Here is a 26,639-nt window from a genome sequence, read left to right as displayed (position 1 = left end):
ACATGATTGGTACTATCCAGTGTGATTCAGCTAGAGGTGAAAACTATCAACTATTTTGCCCCCTTATACTTATACCTACAAGTAATCTACTGAAAAAGTTTACAAACTGTATTGTTGGAGATAAAAAAATCATGTGTTGGTAATGTAAAAAGATCTACAGGACCTGGTACTAGCAGGTGGTCTCAAATAAAACTACTAACTAGGCACCAGCGCGGTTTAGCTGCCAAAAACACCTGGAATTGGGCCTAAGCAGTGTGGTAAAGATGTTGTTCAAAGATACTGTTTCTGTTTGACCCCTTCCTTTTCTCTATACTATTAATCCAAAGAAAAAAAATCCAATTTGAATAGCTACAGAAAAGAAGCATTTTCCAGAAATGTAAAAATTCCTACTGCATCTGGTGTTCCCATGTGATCTCCCATCCAAGTACTAACCAGGCAAAACACTGCTTAGCTGCCAAGACTATCCAGAGTGATACAGCTGTAGGTAAAAACTATCAACTATTTTGCCCACTTATACATATATCTACAAGTAATCTACTGAAAAAGTTTCCAAACTGTATTGTTGGAGATAAAAAAATCATGTGTTGGTAATGCAAAAAGACATACAGGACCTGGTGCTAGCAGATGGTCTAAAATAAAACTACTCTCCCCAAAGAAAAAGTTATCAATTTGAATAGCTAGAGAAAAGAAGCATTTGCTAGTAATGTCAAAATTCCTACCGCACCTGGTGTTCCCATGTGGTCTCCCATCCAAATACTAACCAGGCAAAAACTGCTTAGCTTCCAAGAATAGACCTGATTGGGACTATCCAGTGTGATACAGCTGTAGGTGAAGACTATCAACTTCTTTGCCCCCTTATACTTATATCTAAAAGTAATCTACTAAGAAAAAGTTTCCAAACTGTATTGTTGGAGAAAAAAAAAAATCATGTGTTGGTAATGTAAAAAGACCTACAGGACCTGGCACTAGCAGTTGGTCTAAAATAAAACTACTTTCCCAAAGGAAAAAGTTATCAATTTGAATAGCTGGAGAAAAGAAGCATTTGCTAGTAATGTCAAAATGCTTACAGCACCTGGTCTCCCATCCAAGTACTAACCAAGCCAAACACTGCTTAGCTGCCAAGATTGGACATGATTGGGCCTAGCCAGTGTGGTACAGCTGTAGGTGAAGACTACCAACGTTTTTGCCCTCTTCTACTTACTGTATATCTACAAGTAATCTACTGAAAAAGTTTCCAAACTGTATTGTTGGAGTTAAATAAAATAATGTGTTGGTAATGTAAAAAGATCTACAGGACCTGGTACTAGCAGGTGGTCTCAAATAAACCTACTAACTAGGCACAGCGCGGTTTAGCTGCAAAAACAGCTGGAATTGGGCCTAAGCAGTGTGGTAAAGATGTTGTTCAAAGATACAGTGTCTGTTGACCCCTTCCTTTTCTCTATACTATTAATCCAAAGAAAAAAAAATCCAATTTGAATAGCTACAGAAAATAAGCATTTTCCAGAAATGTCAAAATTACTACTGCATCTGGTGTTCTAATGTGGTCTCCCATCCAAGTACTAACCAGGCAAAACACTGCTCAGCTGCCAAGACTGTAGACGATCGGGACTATTCAGTATGATACAGCTGTAGGTGAAGGCTATCAACTTTTTTGCCCCCTTATACTTATATCTACAAGTAATCTACTGAAAGAGTTTCCAAACTGTATTGTTGGAGATAAAAAAATCATGTGTTGGTAATGTAAAAAGACCTACAGGACCTGGTACTAACAGATGGTCTAAAATAAAACTACTCTCCATAAAGAAAAAGTTATCCATTTGAATAGCTTTAGAAAAGAAGCATTTGCTAGTAATGTCAAAATTTTTACAGCACCTGGTTTTCCCACGTGGTCTCCCATCCAAGTACTAACCAGGCCTATCACTGCTTAGCTGCCAAGATTGGACATGATTGGGCCTAGCCAGTATGGTACAGCTATAGGTGAAGACTAGCAACGGTTTTGCCCTCTTCTACTTACAGGTATATCTACAAGTAATCTACTGAAAAAGTTTGCAAACTGTATTGTTGGAGTTAAATAAAATAACGTGTAATGTAAAAAGACCTACAGGACCTGATACTAGCCGGTGGTCTCAAATAAAACTACTAATCAGACACAGCACTGTTTAGCTGCCAAAAGCAAATGGAATGGGTCCTAAGCAGTGTGGTAAAGATTTTGTTCATGGATATATTGTCTGTTTGACCCCTTCCTTTTCTCTATACTATTAATCCAAAATAAAAATAATTCAATTTGAATAGCTACAGAGAAGAAGCATTTTCCAGAAATGTCAAAATTCCTACTGCACCTGGTGTTCCCATTTGGTCTCCCATCCAAGTACTAACCAGACAAAACACTGCTTAGCTGCCAAGACTGAACATGATTGGGACTGTCCATTGTGATACAGCTGGAGGTGAAAACTATCAACTTCTTTGCCCCCTTATACTTATATCTACAAGTAATCTACTGAAAAAGTTTCCAAACTGTATTGTTGGAGATAAAAAAAAATCATGTGTTGGTAATGTAAAAAGACCTACAGGACCTGGCACTAGCAGATGGTCTGAAATAAAACTACTCTCCATAAAGAAAAAGTTATCAATTTGAATAGCTGGAGAAAAGAAGCATTTGCTAGTAATGTCAAAATTCTTACAGCACCTGGCGTTCCCACGTGGTCTCCCATCCAAGTACTAACCAGGCCTATCACTGCTTAGCTGCTGAGATTGGACATGATTGGGCCTAGCCAGTATGGTACAGCTTTAGGTGAAGACTAGCAACGGTTTTGCCCTCTTCTACTTACAGGTATATCTACAAGTAATCTACTGAAAAAGTTTGCAAACTGTATTGTTGGAGTTAAATAAAATAATGTGTTGGTAATGTAAAAAGACCTACAGGACCTGGTACTAGCTGGTGTTCTCAAATAAAACTACTAATCAGACACAGCACTGTTTAGCTGCCAAAAGCAGATGGAATGGGTCCTAAGCAGTGTGGTAAAGATTTTGTTCATGGATATATTGTCTGCTTGACCCCTTCCTTTTCTCTATACTTTTAATCCAAAGAAAAAACATTCAATTTGAATAGCTACAGAGAAGAAGCATTTTCCAGAAATGTCAAAATTCCTACTGCACATGGTGTTCCCATTTGGTCTCCCATCCAAGTACTAACCATGCAAAACACTGCTTAGCTGCCAAGACTGGACATGATTGGGACTATCCAGTGTGATACAGCTGGAGGTGAAAACTAACAACTATTTTGCCCGCTTATACTTATATCTACAAGTAATCTACTGAAAAAATTTCCAAACTGTAATATTGGAGATAAAAAAAATCATGTGTTGGTAATGTAAAAAGATCTACAGGACCTGGTACTAGCAGGTGGTCTCAAATAAAACTACTCTTTCCCAAAGAAAACGTTATCAATTTGAATAGCTGGAGAAAAGAAGCATTTGCTTGTAATGTCAAAATACCTACCGCACCTGGTTTTCCCATGTGGTCTCCCATGCACGTACTAACCAGGCAATACACTGCTTAGCTGCCAAGACTGGACATGATTGTGACTATCCAGTGTGATAAAGCTGGAGGTGAAAACTATCAAATATTTTGCCCCCTTATACTTATACCTACAAGTAATCTACTGAAAAAATTTCCAAACTGTATTGTTGGAGATAAAAAAATCATGTGTTGGTAATGTAAAAAGATCTACAGGACCTGGTACTACCAGGTGGTCTCAAATAAAACTACTAACTAGGCACCAGCGCGGTTTAGCTGCCAAAAACAGCCGGAATTGGGCCTAAGCAGTGTGGTAAAGATGTTGTTCAAAGATACTGTGTCTGTTTGACCCCTTCCTTTTCTCTATACTATTAATACAAAGAAAAAAAATCCAATTTGAATAGCTACAGAAAGGAAGCATTTTCCAGAAATGTAAAAATTCCTACTGCATCTGGTGTTCCCATGTGATCTCCCATCCAAGTACTAACCAGGCAAAACACTGCTTAGCTGCCAAGACTGTACATGATCGGGACTATCCAAAGTGATACTGCTGTAGGTGAGGATTGTCAACTTTTTTGCCCCCTTATACTTATATCTACAAGTAATCTACTGAAAAAGTTTCCGAACTGTATTGTTGGAGATAAAAAAATCATGTGTTGGTAATGTAAAAAGACCTACAGGACCTGGTGCTAGCAGATGGTCTAAAATAAAACTACTCTCCCCAAAGAAAAAGTTATCAATTTGAATAGCTGGAGAAAAGAAGCATTTGCTAGTAATGTCAAAATTCCTACCGCACCTGGTGTTCCCATGTGGTCTCCCATCCAAATACTAACCAGGCAAAAACTGCTTAGCTTCCAAGAATAGACCTGATTGGGACTATACAGTGTGATAAAGCTGTAGGTGAAGACTATCAACTTCTTTGCCCCCTTATACTTATATCTACAAGTAATCTACTGAAAAAGATTCCAAACTGTATTGTTGGAGATAAAAAAAAATCATGTGTTGGTAATGTAAAAAGACCTACAGGACCTGGCACTAGCAGATGGTCTAAAATAAAACTACTTTCCCCAAGGAAAAAGTTATCAATTTGAATAGCTGGAGAAAAGAAGCATTTGCTAGTAATGTCAAAATGCTTACAGCACCTGGTGTTCCCACGTGGTCTCCCATCCAAATACTAAACAGACCTAACACTGCTTAGCTGCCAAGATTGGACATGATTGGGCCTAGCCAGTGTGGTACAGCTGTAGGTGAAGACTAATAACGTTTTTGCCCTCTTCTACTTACTGTATATCTACAAGTAATCTACTGAAAAAGTTTCCAAACTGTATTGTTGGAGTTAAATAAAATAATGTGTTGGTAATGTAAAAAGATCTACAGGACCTGGTACTAGCAGGTGGTCTCAAATAAAACTACTAACTAGGCACAGCGCGGTTTAGCTGCCAAAAACAGCTGGAATTGGGCCTAAGCAGTGTGGTAAAGATGTTGTTCAAAGATACAGTGTCTGTTTGACCCCTTCCTTTTCTCTATACTATTAATCCAAAGAAAAAAATTCCAATTTGAATAGCTGCAGAAAATAAGCATTTTCCAGAAATGTCAAAATTACTACTGCATCTGGTGTTCTAATGTGGTCTCCCATCCAAGTACTAACCAGGCAAAACACTGCTTAGCTGCCAAGACTGAAAACAATCGGGACTATCCAGTATGATACAGCTGTATGTGAAGACTATCAGCTTTTTTGCCCCCTTATACTTATATCTAGAAGTAATCTACTGAAAAAGTTTCCAAACTGTATTGTTGGAGATAAAAAAATCATGTGTTGGTAATGTAAAAAGACCTACAGGACCTGGTACTAACAGATGGTCTAAAATAAAACTACTCTCCATAAAGAAAAAGTTATCAATTTGAATAGCTGGAGAAAAGAAGCATTTGCTAGTAATGTCAAAATTCCTACAGCACCTGGTTTTCCCACGTGGTCTCCCATCCAAGTACTAACCAGGCCTATCACTGCTTACCTGCCAAGATTGGACATGATTGGGCCTAGCCAGTATGGTACAGCTGTAGGTGAAGACTAGCAACGGTTTTGCCCTCTTCTACTTACAGGTATATCTACAAGTAATCTACTGAAAAAGTTTGCAAACTGTATTGTTGGAGTTAAATAAAATAATGTGTTGGTAATGTAAAAAAACCTACAGGACCTGATACTAGCCGGTGGTCTCAAATAAAACTACTAATCAGACACAGCACTGTTTAGCTGCCAAAAGCAGATGGAATGGGTCCTAAGCAGTGTGGTAAAGATTTTGTTCATGGATATATTGTCTGTTTGACCCCTTCCATTTCTCTATACTATTAATCCAAAGAAAAAAAAAATCCAATTTGAATAGCTACAGAGAAGAAGCATTTTCCAGAAATGTCAAAATTCCTACTGCACCTGGTGTTCCCATTTGGTCTCCCATCCAAGTACTAACCAGGCAAAACACTGCTTAGCTGCCAAGACTGGACATGATTGGGACTATCCAGTGTGATACAGCTGGAGGTGAAAACTATCAACTATTTTGCCCACTTATACTTATATCTACAAGTAATCTACTGAAAAAGTTTCCAAACTGTAATGTTGGAGATAAAAAAAATCATGTGTTGGTAATGTAAAAAGACCTACAGGACCTGGTACTAACAGATGGTCTAAAATAAAACTACTCTTCCGCAAAGAAAAAGTTATCAATTTGAATAGCTGGAGAAAAGAAGCATTTGCTAGTAATGTCAAAATTCCTACCGCACCTGGTGTTCCCATGTGGTCTCCCATACAAGTACGAACCAGGCAATACACTGCTTAGCTGCCAAGACTGGACATGATCGGGACTATCCAGTGTGATACAGCTGAAGGTGAAAACTATCAACTATTTTGCCCCCTTATACTTATATCTACAAGTAATCTACTGAAAAAATTTCCAAACTGAATTGTTGGAGATAAAAAAATCATGTGTTGGTAATGTAAAAAGATCTACAGGACCTGGTACTAACAGATGGTCTAAAATAAAACTACTCTCCATAAAGAAAAAGTTATCAATTTGAATAGCTGGAGAAAAGAAGCATTTGCTAGTAATGTCAAAATTCTTACAGCACCTGGTTTTCCCACATGGTCTCCCATCCAAGTACTAACCAGGCCTATCACTGCTTAGCTGCCAAGATTGGACATAATTGGGCCTAGCCAGTATAGTACAGCTGTGGGTGAAGACTAGCAACGGTTTTGCCCTCTTCTACTTACAGGTATATCTACAAGTAATCTACTGAAATAGTTTGCAAACTGTATTGTTGGAGTTAAATAAAATAATGTGTTGGTAATGTAAAAAGACCTACAGGACCTGATACTAGCCGGTGGTCTCAAATAAAACTACTAATCAGACACAGCACTGTTTAGCTGCCAAAAGCAGATGGAATGGGTCCTAAGCAGTGTGGTAAAGATTTTGTTCATGAATATATTGTCTGTTTGACCCCTTCCTTTTCTCTATACTATTAATCCAAAGAAAAAAAATCCAATTTGAATAGCTACAGAGAAGAAGCATTTTCCAGAAATGTCAAAATTCCTACTGCACCTGGAGTTCCCATTTGGTCTCCCATCCAAGTACTAACCATGCAAAACACTGCTTAGCTGCCAAGACTGGACATGCTTGGGACTATCCAGTGTGATACAGCTGGAGGTGAAAACTATAAACTATTTTGCCCACTTATACTTATATCTACAAGTAATCTACTGAAAAAGTTTCCAAACTGTAATATTGGAGATAAAAAAAATCATGTGTTGGTAATGTAAAAAGATCAACAGGACCTGGTACTAGCAGGTGGTCTCAAATAAAACTACTAACTAGGCACCAGCGCGGTTTAGCTGCCAAAAACAGCCGGAATTGGGCCTAAGCAGTGTGGTAAAGATGTTGTTCAAAGATACTGTGTCTGTTTGACCCCTTCCTTTTCTCTATACTATTAATCCAAAGAAAAAAAATCAAATTTGAATAGCTACAGAAAAGAAGCATTTTCCAGAAATGTAAAAATTCCTACTGCATCTGGTGTTCCCATGTGATCTCCCATCCAAGTAATAACCAGGCAAAACACTGCTTAGCTGCCAAGACTGTACATGATCGGGACTATCCAGTGTGATACAGCTGTAGGTGTAAACTGTCAACTATTTTGCCCGCTTATACATATATCTACAAGTAATCTACTGAAAAAGTTTCCAAACTGTATTGTTGGAGATAAAAAAATCATGTGTTGGTAATGTAAAAAGACCTACAGGACCTGGTGCTAGCAGATGGTCTAAAATAAAACTACTCTCCACAAAGAAAAAGTTATCAATTTGAATAGCTAGAGAAAAGAAGCATTTGCTAGTAATGTCAAAATTCCTACCGCACCTGGTGTTCCCATGTGGTCTCCCATCCAAATACTAACCAGGCAAAAACTGTATAGCTTCCAAGAATAGACCTGATTGGGACTATCCAGTGTGATACAGCTGTAGGTGAAGACTATCAACTTCTTTGCCCCCTTATACTTATATCTACAAGTAATCTACTGAAAAAGTTTCCAAACTGTATTGTTGGAGATAAAAAAAAAATCATGTGTTGGTAATGTAAAAAGACCTACAGGACCTGGCACTAGCAGATGGTCTAAAATAAAACTACTTTCCCCAAGGAAAAAGTTATCAATTTGAATAGCTGGAGAAAAGAAGCATTTGCTAGTAATGTCAAAATGCTTACAGCACCTGGTGTTCCCACGTGGTCTCCCATCCAAGTACTAACCAGGCCTAACACTGCTTAGCTGCCAAGATAGGACATGATTGGGCCTAGCCAGTGTTGTACAGCTGTAGGTGAAGACTACCAACGTTTTTGCCCTCTTCTACTTACTGTATATCTACAAGTAATCTACTGAAAAAGTTTGCAAACTGTATTGTTGGAGTTAAATAAAATAATGTGTTGGTAATGTAAAAAGATCTACAGGACCTGATACTAGCAGGTGGTCTCAAATAAACCTACTAACTAGGCACAGCGCGGTTTAGCTGCCAAAAACAGCCGGAATTGGGCCTAAGCAGTGTGGTAAAGATGTTGTTCAAAGATACTGTGTCTGTTTGACCCCTTCCTTTTCTCTATACTATTAATCCAAAGAAAAAAAATCCAATTTGAATAGCTACAGAAAAGAAGCATTTTCCAGAAATGTAAAAATTCCTACTGCATCTGGTGTTCCAATGTTGTCTCCCATCCAAGTAATAACCAGGCAAAACACTGCTTAGCTGCCAATACTGTACATGATCGGGACTATCCAGTGTGATACTGCTGTAGGTGTAAACTGTCAACTATTTTGCCAGCTTATACATATATCTACAAGTAATCTACTGAAAAAGTTTCCAAACTGTATTGTTGGAGATAAAAAAATCATGTGTTGGTAATGTAAAAAGACCTACAGGACCTGGTGCTAGCAGATGGTCTAAAATCAAACTACTCTCCACAAAGAAAAAGTTATCAATTTGAATAGCTAGAGAAAAGAAGCATTTGCTAGTAATGTCAAAATTCCTACCGCACCTGGTGTTCCCATGTGGTCTCCCATCCAAATACTAACCAGGCAAAAACTGTATAGCTTCCAAGAATAGACCTGTATGGGACTATCCAGTGTGATACAGCTGTAGGTGAAGACTATCAACTTCTTTGCCCCCTTATACTTATATCTACAAGTAATCTACTGAAAAAGTTTCCAAACTGTATTGTTGGAGATAAAAAAAAATCATGTGTTGGTAATGTAAAAAGACCTACAGGACCTGGCACTAGCAGATGGTCTAAAATAAAACTACTTTCCCCAAGGAAAAAGTTATCAATTTGAATAGCTGGAGAAAAGAAGCATTTGCTAGTAATGTCAAAATGCTTACAGCACCTGGTGTTCCCACGTGGTCTCCCATCCAAGTACTAACCAGGCCTAACACTGCTTAGCTGCCAAGATAGGACATGATTGGGCCTAGCCAGTGTTGTACAGCTGTAGGTGAAGGCTACCAACGTTTTTGCCCTCTTCTACTTACTGTATATCTACAAGTAATCTACTGAAAAAGTTTGCAAACTGTATTGTTGGAGTTAAATAAAATAATGTGTTGGTAATGTAAAAAGATCTACAGGACCTGATACTAGCAGGTGGTCTCAAATAAACCTACTAACTAGGCACAGCACGGTTTAGCTGCCAAAAACAGCTGGAATTGGGCCTAAGCAGTGTGGTAAGGATGTTGTTCAAAGATACAGTGTCTGTTTGACCCCTTCCTTTTCTCTATACTATTAATCCAAAGAAAAAAAAATCCAATTTGAATAGCTACAGAAAAGAAGCATTTTCCAGAAATTTCAAAATTACTACTGCATCTGGTGTTCTAATGTGGTCTCCCATCCAAGTACTAACCAGGCAAAACACTGCTTAGCTGCCAAGACTCGACATGATTGGGACTATCCAGTGTGATACAGCTAGAGGTGAAAACTATCAACAATTTTGCCCGCTTATACTTATATCTACAAGTAATCTACTGAAAAAGTTTCCAAACTGTAATATTTGAGATAAAAAAATTCATGTGTTGGTAATGTAAAAAGACCTACAGGACCTGGTACTAACAGATGGTCTAAAATAAAACTACTCTTCCCCAAAGAAAAAGTTATCAATTTGAATAACTGGAGAAAAGAAGCATTTGCTAGTAATGTCAAAATTCCGACCACACCTAGTTTTCCCATGTGGTCTCCCATCCAAGTACTAACCAGGCAATACACTGCTTAGCTGCCAAGACTGGACATGATTGGGACTATCCAGTGTGATTCAGCTAGAGGTGAAAACTATCAACTATTTTGCCCCCTTATACTTATACCTACAAGTAATCTACTGAAAAAGTTTACAAACTGTATTGTTGGAGATAAAAAAATCATGTGTTGGTAATGTAAAAAGATCTACAGGACCTGGTACTAGCAGGTGGTCTCAAATAAAACTACTAACTAGGCACCAGCGCGGTTTAGCTGCCAAAAACACCTGGAATTGGGCCTAAGCAGTGTGGTAAAGATGTTGTTCAAAGATACTGTTTCTGTTTGACCCCTTCCTTTTCTCTATACTATTAATCCAAAGAAAAAAAATCCAATTTGAATAGCTACAGAAAAGAAGCATTTTCCAGAAATGTAAAAATTCCTACTGCATCTGGTGTTCCCATGTGATCTCCCATCCAAGTACTAACCAGGCAAAACACTGCTTAGCTGCCAAGACTATCCAGAGTGATACAGCTGTAGGTAAAAACTATCAACTATTTTGCCCACTTATACATATATCTACAAGTAATCTACTGAAAAAGTTTCCAAACTGTATTGTTGGAGATAAAAAAATCATGTGTTGGTAATGCAAAAAGACATACAGGACCTGGTGCTAGCAGATGGTCTAAAATAAAACTACTCTCCCCAAAGAAAAAGTTATCAATTTGAATAGCTAGAGAAAAGAAGCATTTGCTAGTAATGTCAAAATTCCTACCGCACCTGGTGTTCCCATGTGGTCTCCCATCCAAATACTAACCAGGCAAAAACTGCTTAGCTTCCAAGAATAGACCTGATTGGGACTATCCAGTGTGATACAGCTGTAGGTGAAGACTATCAACTTCTTTGCCCCCTTATACTTATATCTAAAAGTAATCTACTAAGAAATTCCAAACTGTATTGTTGGAGAAAAAAAAAAATCATGTGTTGGTAATGTAAAAAGACCTACAGGACCTGGCACTAGCAGTTGGTCTAAAATAAAACTACTTTCCCAAAGGAAAAAGTTATCAATTTGAATAGCTGGAGAAAAGAAGCATTTGCTAGTAATGTCAAAATGCTTACAGCACCTGGTCTCCCATCCAAGTACTAACCAAGCCAAACACTGCTTAGCTGCCAAGATTGGACATGATTGGGCCTAGCCAGTGTGGTACAGCTGTAGGTGAAGACTACCAACGTTTTTGCCCTCTTCTACTTACTGTATATCTACAAGTAATCTACTGAAAAAGTTTCCAAACTGTATTGTTGGAGTTAAATAAAATAATGTGTTGGTAATGTAAAAAGATCTACAGGACCTGGTACTAGCAGGTGGTCTCAAATAAACCTACTAACTAGGCACAGCGCGGTTTAGCTGCAAAAACAGCTGGAATTGGGCCTAAGCAGTGTGGTAAAGATGTTGTTCAAAGATACAGTGTCTGTTGACCCCTTCCTTTTCTCTATACTATTAATCCAAAGAAAAAAAAATCCAATTTGAATAGCTACAGAAAATAAGCATTTTCCAGAAATGTCAAAATTACTACTGCATCTGGTGTTCTAATGTGGTCTCCCATCCAAGTACTAACCAGGCAAAACACTGCTCAGCTGCCAAGACTGTAGACGATCGGGACTATTCAGTATGATACAGCTGTAGGTGAAGGCTATCAACTTTTTTGCCCCCTTATACTTATATCTACAAGTAATCTACTGAAAGAGTTTCCAAACTGTATTGTTGGAGATAAAAAAATCATGTGTTGGTAATGTAAAAAGACCTACAGGACCTGGTACTAACAGATGGTCTAAAATAAAACTACTCTCCATAAAGAAAAAGTTATCCATTTGAATAGCTTTAGAAAAGAAGCATTTGCTAGTAATGTCAAAATTTTTACAGCACCTGGTTTTCCCACGTGGTCTCCCATCCAAGTACTAACCAGGCCTATCACTGCTTAGCTGCCAAGATTGGACATGATTGGGCCTAGCCAGTATGGTACAGCTATAGGTGAAGACTAGCAACGGTTTTGCCCTCTTCTACTTACAGGTATATCTACAAGTAATCTACTGAAAAAGTTTGCAAACTGTATTGTTGGAGTTAAATAAAATAACGTGTAATGTAAAAAGACCTACAGGACCTGATACTAGCCGGTGGTCTCAAATAAAACTACTAATCAGACACAGCACTGTTTAGCTGCCAAAAGCAAATGGAATGGGTCCTAAGCAGTGTGGTAAAGATTTTGTTCATGGATATATTGTCTGTTTGACCCCTTCCTTTTCTCTATACTATTAATCCAAAATAAAAATAATTCAATTTGAATAGCTACAGAGAAGAAGCATTTTCCAGAAATGTCAAAATTCCTACTGCACCTGGTGTTCCCATTTGGTCTCCCATCCAAGTACTAACCAGACAAAACACTGCTTAGCTGCCAAGACTGAACATGATTGGGACTGTCCATTGTGATACAGCTGGAGGTGAAAACTATCAACTTCTTTGCCCCCTTATACTTATATCTACAAGTAATCTACTGAAAAAGTTTCCAAACTGTATTGTTGGAGATAAAAAAAAATCATGTGTTGGTAATGTAAAAAGACCTACAGGACCTGGCACTAGCAGATGGTCTGAAATAAAACTACTCTCCATAAAGAAAAAGTTATCAATTTGAATAGCTGGAGAAAAGAAGCATTTGCTAGTAATGTCAAAATTCTTACAGCACCTGGCGTTCCCACGTGGTCTCCCATCCAAGTACTAACCAGGCCTATCACTGCTTAGCTGCTGAGATTGGACATGATTGGGCCTAGCCAGTATGGTACAGCTTTAGGTGAAGACTAGCAACGGTTTTGCCCTCTTCTACTTACAGGTATATCTACAAGTAATCTACTGAAAAAGTTTGCAAACTGTATTGTTGGAGTTAAATAAAATAATGTGTTGGTAATGTAAAAAGACCTACAGGACCTGGTACTAGCTGGTGTTCTCAAATAAAACTACTAATCAGACACAGCACTGTTTAGCTGCCAAAAGCAGATGGAATGGGTCCTAAGCAGTGTGGTAAAGATTTTGTTCATGGATATATTGTCTGCTTGACCCCTTCCTTTTCTCTATACTTTTAATCCAAAGAAAAAACATTCAATTTGAATAGCTACAGAGAAGAAGCATTTTCCAGAAATGTCAAAATTCCTACTGCACATGGTGTTCCCATTTGGTCTCCCATCCAAGTGCTAACCATGCAAAACACTGCTTAGCTGCCAAGACTGGACATGATTGGGACTATCCAGTGTGATACAGCTGGAGGTGAAAACTAACAACTATTTTGCCCGCTTATACTTATATCTACAAGTAATCTACTGAAAAAATTTCCAAACTGTAATATTGGAGATAAAAAAAATCATGTGTTGGTAATGTAAAAAGATCTACAGGACCTGGTACTAGCAGGTGGTCTCAAATAAAACTACTCTTTCCCAAAGAAAACGTTATCAATTTGAATAGCTGGAGAAAAGAAGCATTTGCTTGTAATGTCAAAATACCTACCGCACCTGGTTTTCCCATGTGGTCTCCCATGCAAGTACTAACCAGGCAATACACTGCTTAGCTGCCAAGACTGGACATGATTGTGACTATCCAGTGTGATAAAGCTGGAGGTGAAAACTATCAAATATTTTGCCCCCTTATACTTATACCTACAAGTAATCTACTGAAAAAATTTCCAAACTGTATTGTTGGAGATAAAAAAATCATGTGTTGGTAATGTAAAAAGATCTACAGGACCTGGTACTACCAGGTGGTCTCAAATAAAACTACTAACTAGGCACCAGCGTGGTTTAGCTGCCAAAAACAGCCGGAATTGGGCCTAAGCAGTGTGGTAAAGATGTTGTTCAAAGATACTGTGTCTGTTTGACCCCTTCCTTTTCTCTATACTATTAATCCAAAGAAAAAAATTTCCAATTTGAATAGCTACAGAAAAGAAGCATTTTCCAGAAATGTCAAAATTACTACTGCATCTGGTGCTCTAATGTGGTCTCCCATCCAAATACTAACCAGGCAAAACACTGCTTAGCTGCCAAGACTGGACATGATTGGGACTATCCAGTGTGATACAGACGGAGGTGAAAACTATCAACTATTTTGCCAACTTATACTTATATCTACAAGTAATCTACTGAACAAGTTTCCAAACTGTATTATTGGAGATAAAAAAAATCATGTGTTGGTAATGTAAAAAGACCTACAGGACCTGGTACTAACAGATGGTCTAAAATAAAACTACTCTCCATAAAGAAAAAGTTATCAATTTGAATAGCTGGAGAAAAGAAGCATTTGCTAGTAATGTCAAAATTCCTACTGCACCTGGTGTTCCCATGTGGTCTCCCATCCAAATACTAACCAGGCAAAAACTGCTTAGCTTCCAAGAATAGAGCTGATTGGGACTATCCAGTGTGATACAGCTGTAGGTGAAGACTACCAACTTCTTTGCCCCCTTATACTTATATCTACAAGTAAACTACTGAAAGAGTTTCCAAACTGTATTGTTGGAGATAAAAAAAAATCATGTGTTGGTAATGTAAAAAGACCTACAGGACCTGGCACTAGCAGATGGTCTAAAATAAAACTACTTTACCCAAGAAAAAAGTTATCAATTTGAATAGCTGGAGAAAAGAAGCATTTGCTAGTAACGTCAACATGCTTACAGCACTTGGTGTTCCCACGTGGTCTCCCATCCAAGTACTAACCAGGCCTAACACTGCTTAGCTGCCCAGATTGGACATGATTGGGCCTCGCCAGTGTTGTACAGCTGTAGGTGAAGACTAACAATGTTTTTGCCCTCTTCTACTTACTGTATATCTACAAGTAATCTACTGAAAAAGTTTCCAAACTGTATTGTTGGAATTAAATAAAATAATGTGTTTGTAATGTAAAGAGACCTACAGGACCTGGTACTAGCTGGTGGTCTCAAGTAAAACTACTAACCAGGCACAACACTGTTTAGCTGCCAAAAACAGATGGAATTGGGCCTAAGCAGTGTGGTAAGGATTTTGTTCAAGGATACAGTGTCTGTTTGACCCCTTCCATTTCTCTCTACTATTAATCCCCTCAAAAAAATTCAAATTTGAATAGCTACAGAAAACAAGTATTTTCCAGAAATGTCAACATTCCTACTGCACCTGGTGTTCCCATGTGGTCTCCCATCCAAGTACTAACCAGGCAAAACACTGCTTAGCTGCCAAGACTGTACATGATTGGGACTATCCAGTGTGATACAGCTGTAGTTGAAGACTATCAACTTTTTTGCCCCCTTTTACTTATATTTACAAGTAATCTACTGAAAAAGTTTCCAAACTGTATTGTTGGAGATAAAAAAATCATGTGTTGGTAATTTAAAAAGACCTACAGGACCTGGTACTAGCAGATGGTCTAAAATAAAATTACTCTCCCCAAAGAAAAAGTTATCAATTTGAAAAGCTGGAGAAAAGAAGCATTTGCTAGTAATGTCAAAATCCCTACAGCACCTGGTTTTCCCACGTGGCCTCCCATCCAAGTACTAAGCGGTCGTAACACTGCTTAGCTGTCAAGATTGGACATGATTGGGGCTATCCAATGTGATACAGCTGGAGGTGAAGACTAGCAACATTTTGCCCCCTTATACTTATATCTACAAGTAATCTACTGAAAAAGTTTCCAAACCGTATTGTTGGAGATAAAAAAAATCATGTGTTGGTAATGTAAAAAAGATCTAAAGGACCTGATAGTAGCCGGTGGTCTCAAATAAAACTACTAATCAGACACAGCACTGTTTAGCTGCCAAAAGCAGATGGAATGGGGCCTAAGAAGTGTGGTAAAGATTTTGTTCATGGATATATTGTCTGTTTGACCCCTTCCTTTTCTCTATACTATTAATCCAAAGAAAAAAAAAATCAAATTTGAACAGCTACAGAGAAGAAGCATTTTACAGAAATGTCAAAATTCTTACAGCACCTGGTGTTCCCAAATGTTCTACCATCCAAGTACTAACCAGGCGGCCAAACACTGCTTAGCTGTCAAGACTGATCATGATTGGGACTATCCAGTGTGATACAGCTGGAGGTGAACACTATCAACTATTTTGCCCCCTTATACTTATATCTACAAGTAATCTACTGAAAAAAATTCCAAACTGTATTGTTGGAGATAAAAAAATCATGTGTTGGTAATGTAAAAAGATCTACAGGACCTGGTACTAGCAGGTGGTCTCAAATAAAACTACTAACTAGGGACCAGCGCGGTTTAGCTGCCAAAAACAGCTGGAATTGGGCCTAAGCAGTGTGGTAAAGATGTTGTTCAAAGATACAGTGTCTGTTTGACCCCTTCCTTTTCTCTATACTATTAATCCAAAGAAAAAAAATCCAATTTGAATAGCTACAGAAAATAAGCATTTTCCAGAAATGTCAAAATTCCTACTGTACCTGGTATTCCCATTTGGTCTCCCATCCAAGTACTAACCAGGCCAAACACTGATTAGCTGCCAAGACTGGACATGATTGGGACTATCCAGTGTGATACAGCTGGAGGTGAAAGCTATCAACTATTTTGCCCCCTTATACTTATATCTACAAGTAATCTACTAAAAAAAATTCCAAACTATTGTTGGAGATAAAAAACTAGCTACCGAAAAGAAGCATTTTCCAGAAATGTCAAAATTCCTATTGCATTTCGTGTTCCCATGTGGTCTCCCATCCAAAACACTGCTTAGCTGCCAAGACTGTACATGATCGGGACTATAAAGTGTGATACAGCTGTAGGTGAAGATTATCAACTTTTTTGCCCCCCTTATACCTGTATCTACAAGTAATCTACTGAAAAAGTTTCAAAACTGTATTGTTGGACATAAAAAAATCATGTGTTGGTAATGTAAAAAGACCTACAGGACCTGGTAGTAACAGATGGTCTAAAATAAAACTACTCTCCCCAAAGAAAAAGTTATCAATTTGAAAAGCTGAAGAAAAGGAGTATTTGCTAGTAATGTCATAATTACTACAGCACCTGGTCTCCCATTCAAGTACTAACCTTGCCAAACACTGCTTAGCTGACAAGACTGGACCTGATTGGGACTATCCAGTGTGATACAGCTGTAGGTGAAGACTATCAACTTATGTCTACAAGTAATCTACTGAAAAAGTTTCCACACTGTATTGTTGGAGATAAAAAAAATCATGTGTTGGTAAAGTAAAAAGACCTACAGGACCTGGCACTAGCAGATGGTCTAAAATAAAACTACTTTACCCAAAGAAAAAGTTATCAATTTTAAAAGCTGGAGAAAAGAAGCATTTGCTAGTAATGTCAAAATTCTTACAGCACCTGGTGTTCCCACGTGTTCTACCATCCAAGTACTAACCAGGCCTAACACTACTTAGCTGTCAAGAGTGGACATGATTGGGGCTATCCAGTGTGATACAGCTGGAGGTGAAGACTATGAACATTTTGCCCCCTTATACTTATATCTACAAGTAATCTACTGAAAAAGTTTTCAAACTGTATTGTTGGAGATAAAAAAAATCATGTGTTGGTAATGTAAAAAGACCTACAGGACCTGATACTAGCCGGTGGTTCAAACAAAACTACCAATCAGACACAGCACTGTTTAGCTGCCAAAAGCAGATGGAATGGGGCCTAAGAAGTGTGGCAAAGATTTTGTTCATGGATATATTGTCTGTTTGACCCCTTCCTTTTCTCTATACTATTAATCCTAAGAAAAAAAAATCCAATTTGAATAGCTACAGAAAATAAGCATTTTCCAAAAATGTCAAAATTCCTACTGTACCTGGTGTTCCCATTTGGTTTCCCATCCAAGTACTAACCAGGCCAAACACTGCGTAGACTGGACATGATTGGGACTATCCTGTGTGATACAGCTGGAATTGAAGGCTATCAACTATTTTGCCCCTAATACTTATATCTACAAGTAATCTACTGAAAAAAATTCCAAACTATTGTTGGAGATAAAAAACTAGCTACCGAAAAGAAGCATTTTCCAGAAATGTCAAAATTCCTACTGCATCTGGTGTTCCCATGTGGTCTCCCATCCAAAACACTGCTTAGCTGCCAAGACTGTACATGATCGGGACTATAAAGTGTGATACAGCGTTAGGTGAAGATTATCAACTTTTTTGCCCCCTTATACCTGTATCTACAAGTAATCTACTGAAAAAGTTTCCAAACTGTATTGTTGGACATAAAAAAATCATGTGTTGGTAATGTAAAAAGACCTACAGGACCTGGTACTAACAGATGGTCTAAAATAAAACTACTCTCCCCAAAGAAAAAGTAATCAATTTGAAAAGCTGAAGAAAAGAAGTATTTGCTAGTAATGTCAAAATTCCTTCAGCACCTGGTCTCCCATCCAAGAACTAACCTTGGCAAACACTGCTTAGCTGACAAGACTGGACATCATTGGGACTAACCAGTGTGATACAGCTGTATGTGAAGACTATCAACTTATATCTACAAGTAATCTACTGAAAAAGTTTCCAAACTGTATTGTTGGAGATAAAAAAAATCATGTGATGATAATGTAAAAAGGTCTACAGGACCTGGTACTAGCAGGTGGTCTCAAATAAAACTGCTAACTAGGCACAGCTTGGTTTAGCTGCCAAAAACAGCTGGAATTGGGCCTAAGAAGTGTGGTAAAGATTTTGTTCATGGATATATTGTCTGTTTGACCCCTGCCTTTTCTCTATACTATTAATCCAAAGAAAAACAAATTCAATTTGAATAGCTACGGAGAAGAAGCATTTTCCAGAAATGTAAAAATTCCTACTGCATCTGGTGTTCCCATTTGGTCTCCGATCCAAGTAATAACCAGGCCAAACACTACTTAGCTGTCAAGACTGGACATGATTGGGACAATCCAGTGTGACACAGCTGGAGGTGAAGACTATTAACTATTTTGCCCCCTTATACTTATATCTACAAGTAATCTACTGAAAAAATTTCCAAACTGTATTGTTGGAGATAAAAAAATCATGTGTTGGTAATGTAAAAAGATCTACAGGACCTGGTACTTGCAGGTGGTCTCAAATAAAACTACTAACTAGGCACCAGCGCAGTTTAGCTGCCAAAAACAGCTGGAATTGGGCCTAAGCAGTGTGGTAAAGATGTTGTTCAAAGATACAGTGTCTGTTTGACCCCTTCCTTTTCTCTATACTATTAATCCAAAGAAAAAAAAAATCCAATTAGAATAGCTACAGAAAAGAAGCATTTTCCAGAAATGTCAAAATTCCTTCTGCATCTGGTGTTCCCATGTGATCTCCCATCCAAGTACTAACCAGGCAAAACACTGCTTAGCTGACAAGACTGGACCTCATTGGGACTATCCAGTGTGATACAGCTGTAGGTGAAGACTATCAACTTATATCTACAAGTAATCTACTGAAAAAGTTTCCAAACTGTATTGTTGGAGATAAAAAAAATCATGTGATGATAATGTAAAAAGGTCTACAGGACCTGGTACTAGCAGGTGGTCTCAAATAAAACTGCTAACTAGGCACAGCGTGGTTTAGCTGCCAAAAACAGCTGGAATTGGGCCTAAGAAGTGTGGTAAAGATTTTGTTCATGGATATATTGTCTGTTTGACCCCTTCCTTTTCTCTATACTATTAATCCAAAGAAAAAAAAATTCAATTTGAATAGCTACGGAGAAGAAGCATTTTCCAGAAATGTAAAATTTCCTACTGCACCTGGTGTTCCCATTTGGTCTCCGATCCAAGTAATAACCAGGCCAAACACTGCTTAGCTGTCAAGACTGGACATGATTGGGACTATCCAGTGTGATACAGCTGGAGGTGAAAACTATCAACTATTTTGCCCCCTTATACTTATATCTACAAGTAATCTACTGAAAAAATTTCCAAACTGTATTGTTGGAGATAAAAAAATCATGTGTTGGTAATGTAAAAAGATCTACAGGACCTGGTACTAGCAGGTGGTCTCAAATAAAACTACTAACTAGGCACCAGCGCGGTTTAGCTGCCAAAAACAGCTGGAATTGGGCCTAAGCAGTGTGGTAAAGATGTTGTTCAAAGATACAGTGTCTGTTTGACCCCTTCCTTTTCTCTATACTATTAATCCAAAGAAAAAAAATCCAATTAGAATAGCTACAGAAAAGAAGCATTTTCCAGAAATGTCAAAATTCCTACTGCATCTGGTGTTCCCATGTGATCTCCCATCCAAGTACTAAGCTGGCAAAACACTGCTTAGCTGCCAAGACTGTACATGATCGGGACTATCCAGAGTGATACAGCTGTAGGTGATGATTATAAACTTTTTTGCCCCCTTATACTTATATCTACAAGTAATCTACTGAACAAGTTTCCAAACTGTATTGTTGGAGATAAAAAAATCATGTGTTGGTAATGTAAAAAGACCTACAGGACCTGGTACTAACAGATGGTCTAAAATAAAACTACTCTCCCCAAAGAAAAAGTTATCAATTTGTATAGCTGGAGAAAAGAAGCATTTGCTAGTAATGTCAAAATTCCTATAGCACCTGGTGTTCCCACGTGGTCTCCCATCCAAGTACTAACCAGGCCTAACACAGCTTAGCTGCCAAGATTGGACGTGATTGGGCCTAAACAGTATGGTACAGATATAGGTGAAGATTAGCAACGGGTTTGAACTCTTCTACTTACAGGTATATCTACAAGTAATCTACTGAAAAAGTTTTCATACTGTATTGTTGGAGTTAAATAAAATAATGTGTTGGTTAAATAAAAAGACCTACAGGACCTGGTACTAGCTGGTGGTCTCAAGTAAAACTACTAACCAGGCACAACACTGTTTAGCTGCCAAAAACAGATGGAATTGGGCCTAAGCAGTGTGGTAAAGATTTTGTTCAAGGATACAGTGTCTGTTTGACCCCTTCCATTTCTCTCTACTATTAATCCCCCCCCCCAAAAATTCAAATTTGAATAGCTACTGAAAAAGTTTCCAAACTGTATTGTTGGAGATAAAAAAAATCATGTTTTGGTAATGTAAAAAGACCTACAGGACCTGATTCTAGCCGGTGGTCTCAAATAAAACTACTAATCAGAAACAGCACTGTTTAGCTGCCAAAAGCAGATGGAATGGGGCCTAAGAAGTGTGGTAAAGATTTTGTTCATGGATATATTGTCTGTTTGACCCCTTCCTTTTCTCTATACTATTAATCCTAAGAAAAAAAAATCCAATTTGAATAGCTACAGAAAATAAGCATTTTCCAGAAATGTCAAAATTCCTACTGTACCTGGTGTTCCCATTTGGTCTCCCATCCAAGTACTAACCAGGCCAAACACTGCTTAGCTGCCAAGACTGGACATGATTGGGACTATCCAGTGTGATACAGCTGGAGGTGAAAGCTATCAACTATTTTGCCCCCTTATACTTATATCTACAAGTAATCTACTGAAAAAAATTCCAAACTATTGTTGGAGATAAAAAACTAGCTACCGAAAAGAAGCATTTTCCAGAAATGTCAAAATTCCTATTGCATTTCGTGTTCCCATGTGGTCTCCCATCCAAAACACTGCTTAGCTGCCAAGACTGTACATGATCGGGACTATAAAGTGTGATACAGCTGTAGGTGAAGATTATCAACTTTTTTGCCCCCTTATACCTGTATCTACAAGTAATCTACTGAAAAAGTTTCCAAACTGTATTGTTGGACATAAAAAAATCATGTGTTGGTAATGTAAAAAGACCTACAGGACCTGATACTAACAGATGGTCTAAAATAAAACTACTCTCCCCAAAGAAAAAGTTATCAATTTGAAAAGCTGAAGAAAAGGAGTATTTGCTAGTAATGTCAAAATTACTGCAGCACCTGGTCTCCCATCCAAGTACTAACCTTGCCAAACACTGCTTAGCTGACAAGACTGGACCTGATTGGGACTATCCAGTGTGATACAGCTGTAGGTGAAGACTATCAACTTATATCTACAAGTAATCTACTGAAAAAGTTTCCAAACTGTATTGTTGAAAATAAAAAAAATCATATGTTGGTAAAGTAAAAAGACCTACAGGACCTGGCACTAGCAGATGGTCTAAAATAAAACTACTTTACCCAAAGAAAAAGTTATCAATTTTAAAAGCTGGAGAAAAGAAGCATTTGCTAGTAATGTCAAAATTCTTACAGCACCTGGTGTTCCCACGTGTTCTACCATCCAAGTACTAACCAGGCCTAACACTACTTAGCTGTCAAGATTGGACATGATTGGGGATATCCAGTGTGATACAGCTGGAGGTGAAGACTATGAACTTTTTGCCCCCTTATACTTATATCTACAAGTAATCTACTGAAAAAGTTTTCAAACTGTATTGTTGGAGATAAAAAAAATCATGTGTTGGTAGTGTAAAAAGACCTACAGGACCTGATACTAGCCGGTGGTTCAAACAAAACTACTAATCAGACACAGCACTGTTTAGCTGCCAAAAGCAGATGGAATGGGGCCTAAGAAGTGTGGCAAAGATTTTGTTCATGGATATATTGTCTGTTTGACCCCTTCCTTTTCTCTATACTATTAATCCTAAGAAAAAAAAATCCAATTTGAATAGCTACAGAAAATAAGCATTTTCCAAAAATGTCAAAATTCCTACTGTACCTGGTGTTCCCATTTGGTCTCCCATCCAAGTACTAACCAGGCCAAACACTGCTTAGCTGCGTAGACTGGACATGATTGGGACTATCCTGTGTGATACAGCTGGAATTGAAAGCTATCAACTATTTTGCCCCTAATACTTATATCTACAAGTAATCTACTGAAAAAAATTCCAAACTATTGTTGGAGATAAAAAACTAGCTACCGAAAAGAAGCATTTTCCAGAAATGTCAAAATTCCTACTGCATCTGGTGTTCCCATGTGGTCTCCCATCCAAAACACTGCTTAGCTGCCAAGACTGTACATGATCGGGACTATAAAGTGTGATACAGCTGTAGGTGAAGATTATCAACTTTTTTGCCCCCTTATACCTGTATCTACAAGTAATCTACTGAAAAAGTTTCCAAACTGTATTGTTGGACATAAAAAAATCATGTGTTGGTAATGTAAAAAGACCTACAGGACCTGGTACTAACAGATGGTCTAAAATAAAACTACTCTCCCCAAAGAAAAAGTTATCAATTTGAAAAGCTGAAGAAAAGAAGTATTTGCTAGTAATGTCAAAATTCCTACCGCACCTGGTCTCCCATCCAAGAACTAACCTTGGCAAACACTGCTTAGCTGACAAGACTGGACATCATTGGGACTATCCAGTGTGATACAGCTGTATGTGAAGACTATCAACTTATATCTACAAGTAATCTACGGAAAAGTTTCCAAACTGTATTGTTGGAGATAAAAAAAATCATGTGATGATAATGTAAAAAGGTCTACAGCACCTGGTACTAGCAGGTGGTCTCAAATAAAACTGCTAACTAGGCACAGCTTGGTTTAGCTGCCAAAAACAGCTGGAATTGGGCCTAAGAAGTGTGGTAAAGATTTTTTTCATGGATATATTGTCTGTTTGACCCCTGCCTTTTCTCTATACTATTAATCCAAAGAAAAAAAAATTCAATTTGAATAGGTACGGAGAAGAAGCATTTTCCAGAAATGTAAAAATTCCTACTGCACCTGGTGTTCCCATTTGGTCTCCGATCCAAGTAATAACCAGGCCAAACACTGCTTAGCTGTCAAGACTGGACATGATTGGGACTATCCAGTGTGATACAGCTGGAGGTGAAGACTATCAACTATTTTGCCCCCTTATACTTATATCTACAAGTAATCTACTGAAAAAATTTCCAAACTGTATTGTTGGAGATAAAAAAATCATGTGTTGGTAATGTAAAAAGATCTACAGGACCTGGTACTAGCAGGTGGTCTCAAATAAAACTACTAACTAGGCACCAGCGCGGTTTAGCTGCCAAAAACAGCTGGAATTGGGCCTAAGCAGTGTGGTAAAGATGTTGTTCAAAGATACAGTGTCTGTTTGACCCCTTCCTTTTCTCTATACTATTAATCCAAAGAAAAAAAATCCAATTAGAATAGCTACAGAAAAGAAGCATTTTCCAGAAATGTCAAAATTCCTACTGCATCTGGTGTTCCCATGTGATCTCCCATCCAAGTACTAACCAGGCAAAACACTGCTTAGCTGACAAGACTGGACCGCATTGGGACTATCCAGTGTGATACAGCTGTAGGTGAAGACCATCAACTTATATCTACAAGTAATCTACTGAAAAAGTTTCCAAACTGTATTGTTGGAGATAAAAAAAATCATGTGATGATAATGTAAAAAGGTCTACAGGACCTGGTACTAGCAGGTGGTCTCAAATAAAACTGCTAACTAGGCACAGCGTGGTTTAGCTGCCAAAAACAGCTGGAATTGGGCCTAAGAAGTGTGGTAAAGATTTTGTTCATGGATATATTGTCTGTTTGACCCCTTCCTTTTCTCTATAATATTAATCCAAAGAAAAAAAAATTCAATTTGAATAGCTACGGAGAAGAAGCATTTTCCAGAAATGTAAAATTTCCTACTGCACCTGGTGTTCCCATTTGGTCTCCGATCCAAGTAATAACCAGGCCAAACACTGCTTAGCTGTCAAGACTGGACATGATTGGGACTATCCAGTGTGATACAGCTGGAGGTGAAAACTATCAACTATTTTGCCCCCTTATACTTATATCTACAAGTAATCTACTGAAAAAATTTCCAAACTGTATTGTTGGAGATAAAAAAATCATGTGTTGGTAATGTAAAAAGATCTACAGGACCTGGTACTAGCAGGTGGTCTCAAATAAAACTACTAACTAGGCACCAGCACGGTTTAGCTGCCAAAAACAGCTGGAATTGGGCCTAAGCAGTGTGGTAAAGATGTTGTTCAAAGATACAGTGTCTGTTTGACCCCTTCCTTTTCTCTATACTATTAATCCAAAGAAAAAAAAATCTAATTAGAATAGCTACAGAAAAGAAGCATTTTCCAGAAATGTCAAAATTCCTATTGCATCTGGTGTTCCCATGTGATCTCCCATCCAAGTACTAAGCTGACAAAACACTGCTTAGCTGCCAAGACTGTACATGATCGGGACTATCCAGAGTGATACAGCTGTAGGTGATGGTTATCAACTTTTTTGCCCCCTTATACTTATATCTACAAGTAATCTACTGAACAAGTTTCCAAACTGTATTGTTGGAGAAAAAAAAAAATCATGTGTTGGTAATGTAAAAAGACCTACAGGACCTGGTACTAACAGATGGTCTAAAATAAAACTACTCTCCCCAAAGAAAAAGTTATCAATTTGTATAGCTGGAGAAAAGAAGCATTTGCTAGTAATGTCAAAATTCCTATAGCACCTGGTGTTCCCACGTGGTCTCCCATCCAAGTACTAACTAGGCCTAACACAGCTTAGCTGCCAAGATTGGACGTGATTGGGCCTAGCCAGTATGGTACAGATGTAGGTGACGATTAGCAACGGGTTTGAACTCTTATACTTACAGGTATATCTACAAGTAATCAACTGAAAAAGTTTTCATACTGTATTGTTGGAGTTAAATAAAATAATGTGTTGGTAATGTAAAAAGACCTACAGGACCTGGTACTAGCTGGTGGTCTCAAGTAAAACTACTAACCAGGCACAACACTGTTTAGCTGCCAAAAACAGATGGAATTGGGCCTAAGCAGTGTGGTAAAGATTTTGTTCAAGGATACAGTGTCTGTTTGACCCCTTCCATTTCTCTCTACTATTAATCCCCCCCAAAAAATTCTAATTTGAATAGCTACAGAAAAGAAGCATTTTCCAGAAATGTCAAAATGCCTGCTGCACCTGGTGTTCCCATGTGGTCTCCCATTCAAATACTAATTAGGCCAAACACTGCTTAGCTGCCAAGACTGGACCTGAATGGGACTATCCAGTGTGATACAGCTGTAGGTGAAGCCAATTAACTTTATGCCCCCTTATACTTATATCTACAAGTAATCTACTGAAAAAGTTTCCAAACTGTATTGTTGGAGATAAAAAAAATCATGTGTTGGTAATGTAAAAAGACCTACAGGACCTGATACTAGCCGGTGGTCTCAAATAAAACTACTAATCAGAAACAGCACTGTTTAGCTGCCAAAAGCAGATGGAATGGGGCCTAAGAAGTGTGGTAAAGATTTTGTTCATGGATATATTGTCTGTTTGACCCCTTCCTTTTCTCTATACTATTAATCCTAAGAAAAAAAAATCCAATTTGAATAGCTACAGAAAATAAGCATTTTCCAGAAATGTCAAAATTCCTACTGTACCTGGTGTTCCCATTTGGTCTCCCATCCAAGTACTAACCAGGCCAAACACTGCTTAGCTGCCAAGACTGGACATGATTGGGACTATCCAGTGTGAT

The 26,639-nt window shown here is 38.1% G+C and overlaps 5 pseudogenes; all 5 read right to left on the bottom strand.

Annotated features, from left to right (window-relative positions):
• Nucleotides 1–5,460: 5,460 nt before the first annotated feature.
• On the bottom strand, nucleotides 5,461–5,579 carry LOC146061476 (5S ribosomal RNA; annotated as a pseudogene).
• A 1,045-nt stretch (nucleotides 5,580–6,624) lies between these two features.
• Nucleotides 6,625–6,743, bottom strand: LOC146061833 (5S ribosomal RNA; annotated as a pseudogene).
• A 1,508-nt stretch (nucleotides 6,744–8,251) lies between these two features.
• On the bottom strand, nucleotides 8,252–8,370 carry LOC146061617 (5S ribosomal RNA; annotated as a pseudogene).
• A 1,041-nt stretch (nucleotides 8,371–9,411) lies between these two features.
• On the bottom strand, nucleotides 9,412–9,530 carry LOC146061604 (5S ribosomal RNA; annotated as a pseudogene).
• An 11,248-nt stretch (nucleotides 9,531–20,778) lies between these two features.
• LOC146061898 (5S ribosomal RNA) lies at nucleotides 20,779–20,897 on the bottom strand (annotated as a pseudogene).
• Between the last annotated feature and the right edge of the window lie 5,742 nt (nucleotides 20,898–26,639).

This window comes from Crinia signifera, chromosome 2 (genome assembly GCF_055691185.1).
Source record: "Crinia signifera chromosome 2, ASM5569118v1, whole genome shotgun sequence".
Taxonomy (NCBI): Eukaryota; Metazoa; Chordata; class Amphibia; order Anura; family Myobatrachidae; genus Crinia; species Crinia signifera.
Note: the sequence above shows the minus strand (reverse complement) of the source record. Positions and strands in the feature narration are given on the sequence as shown.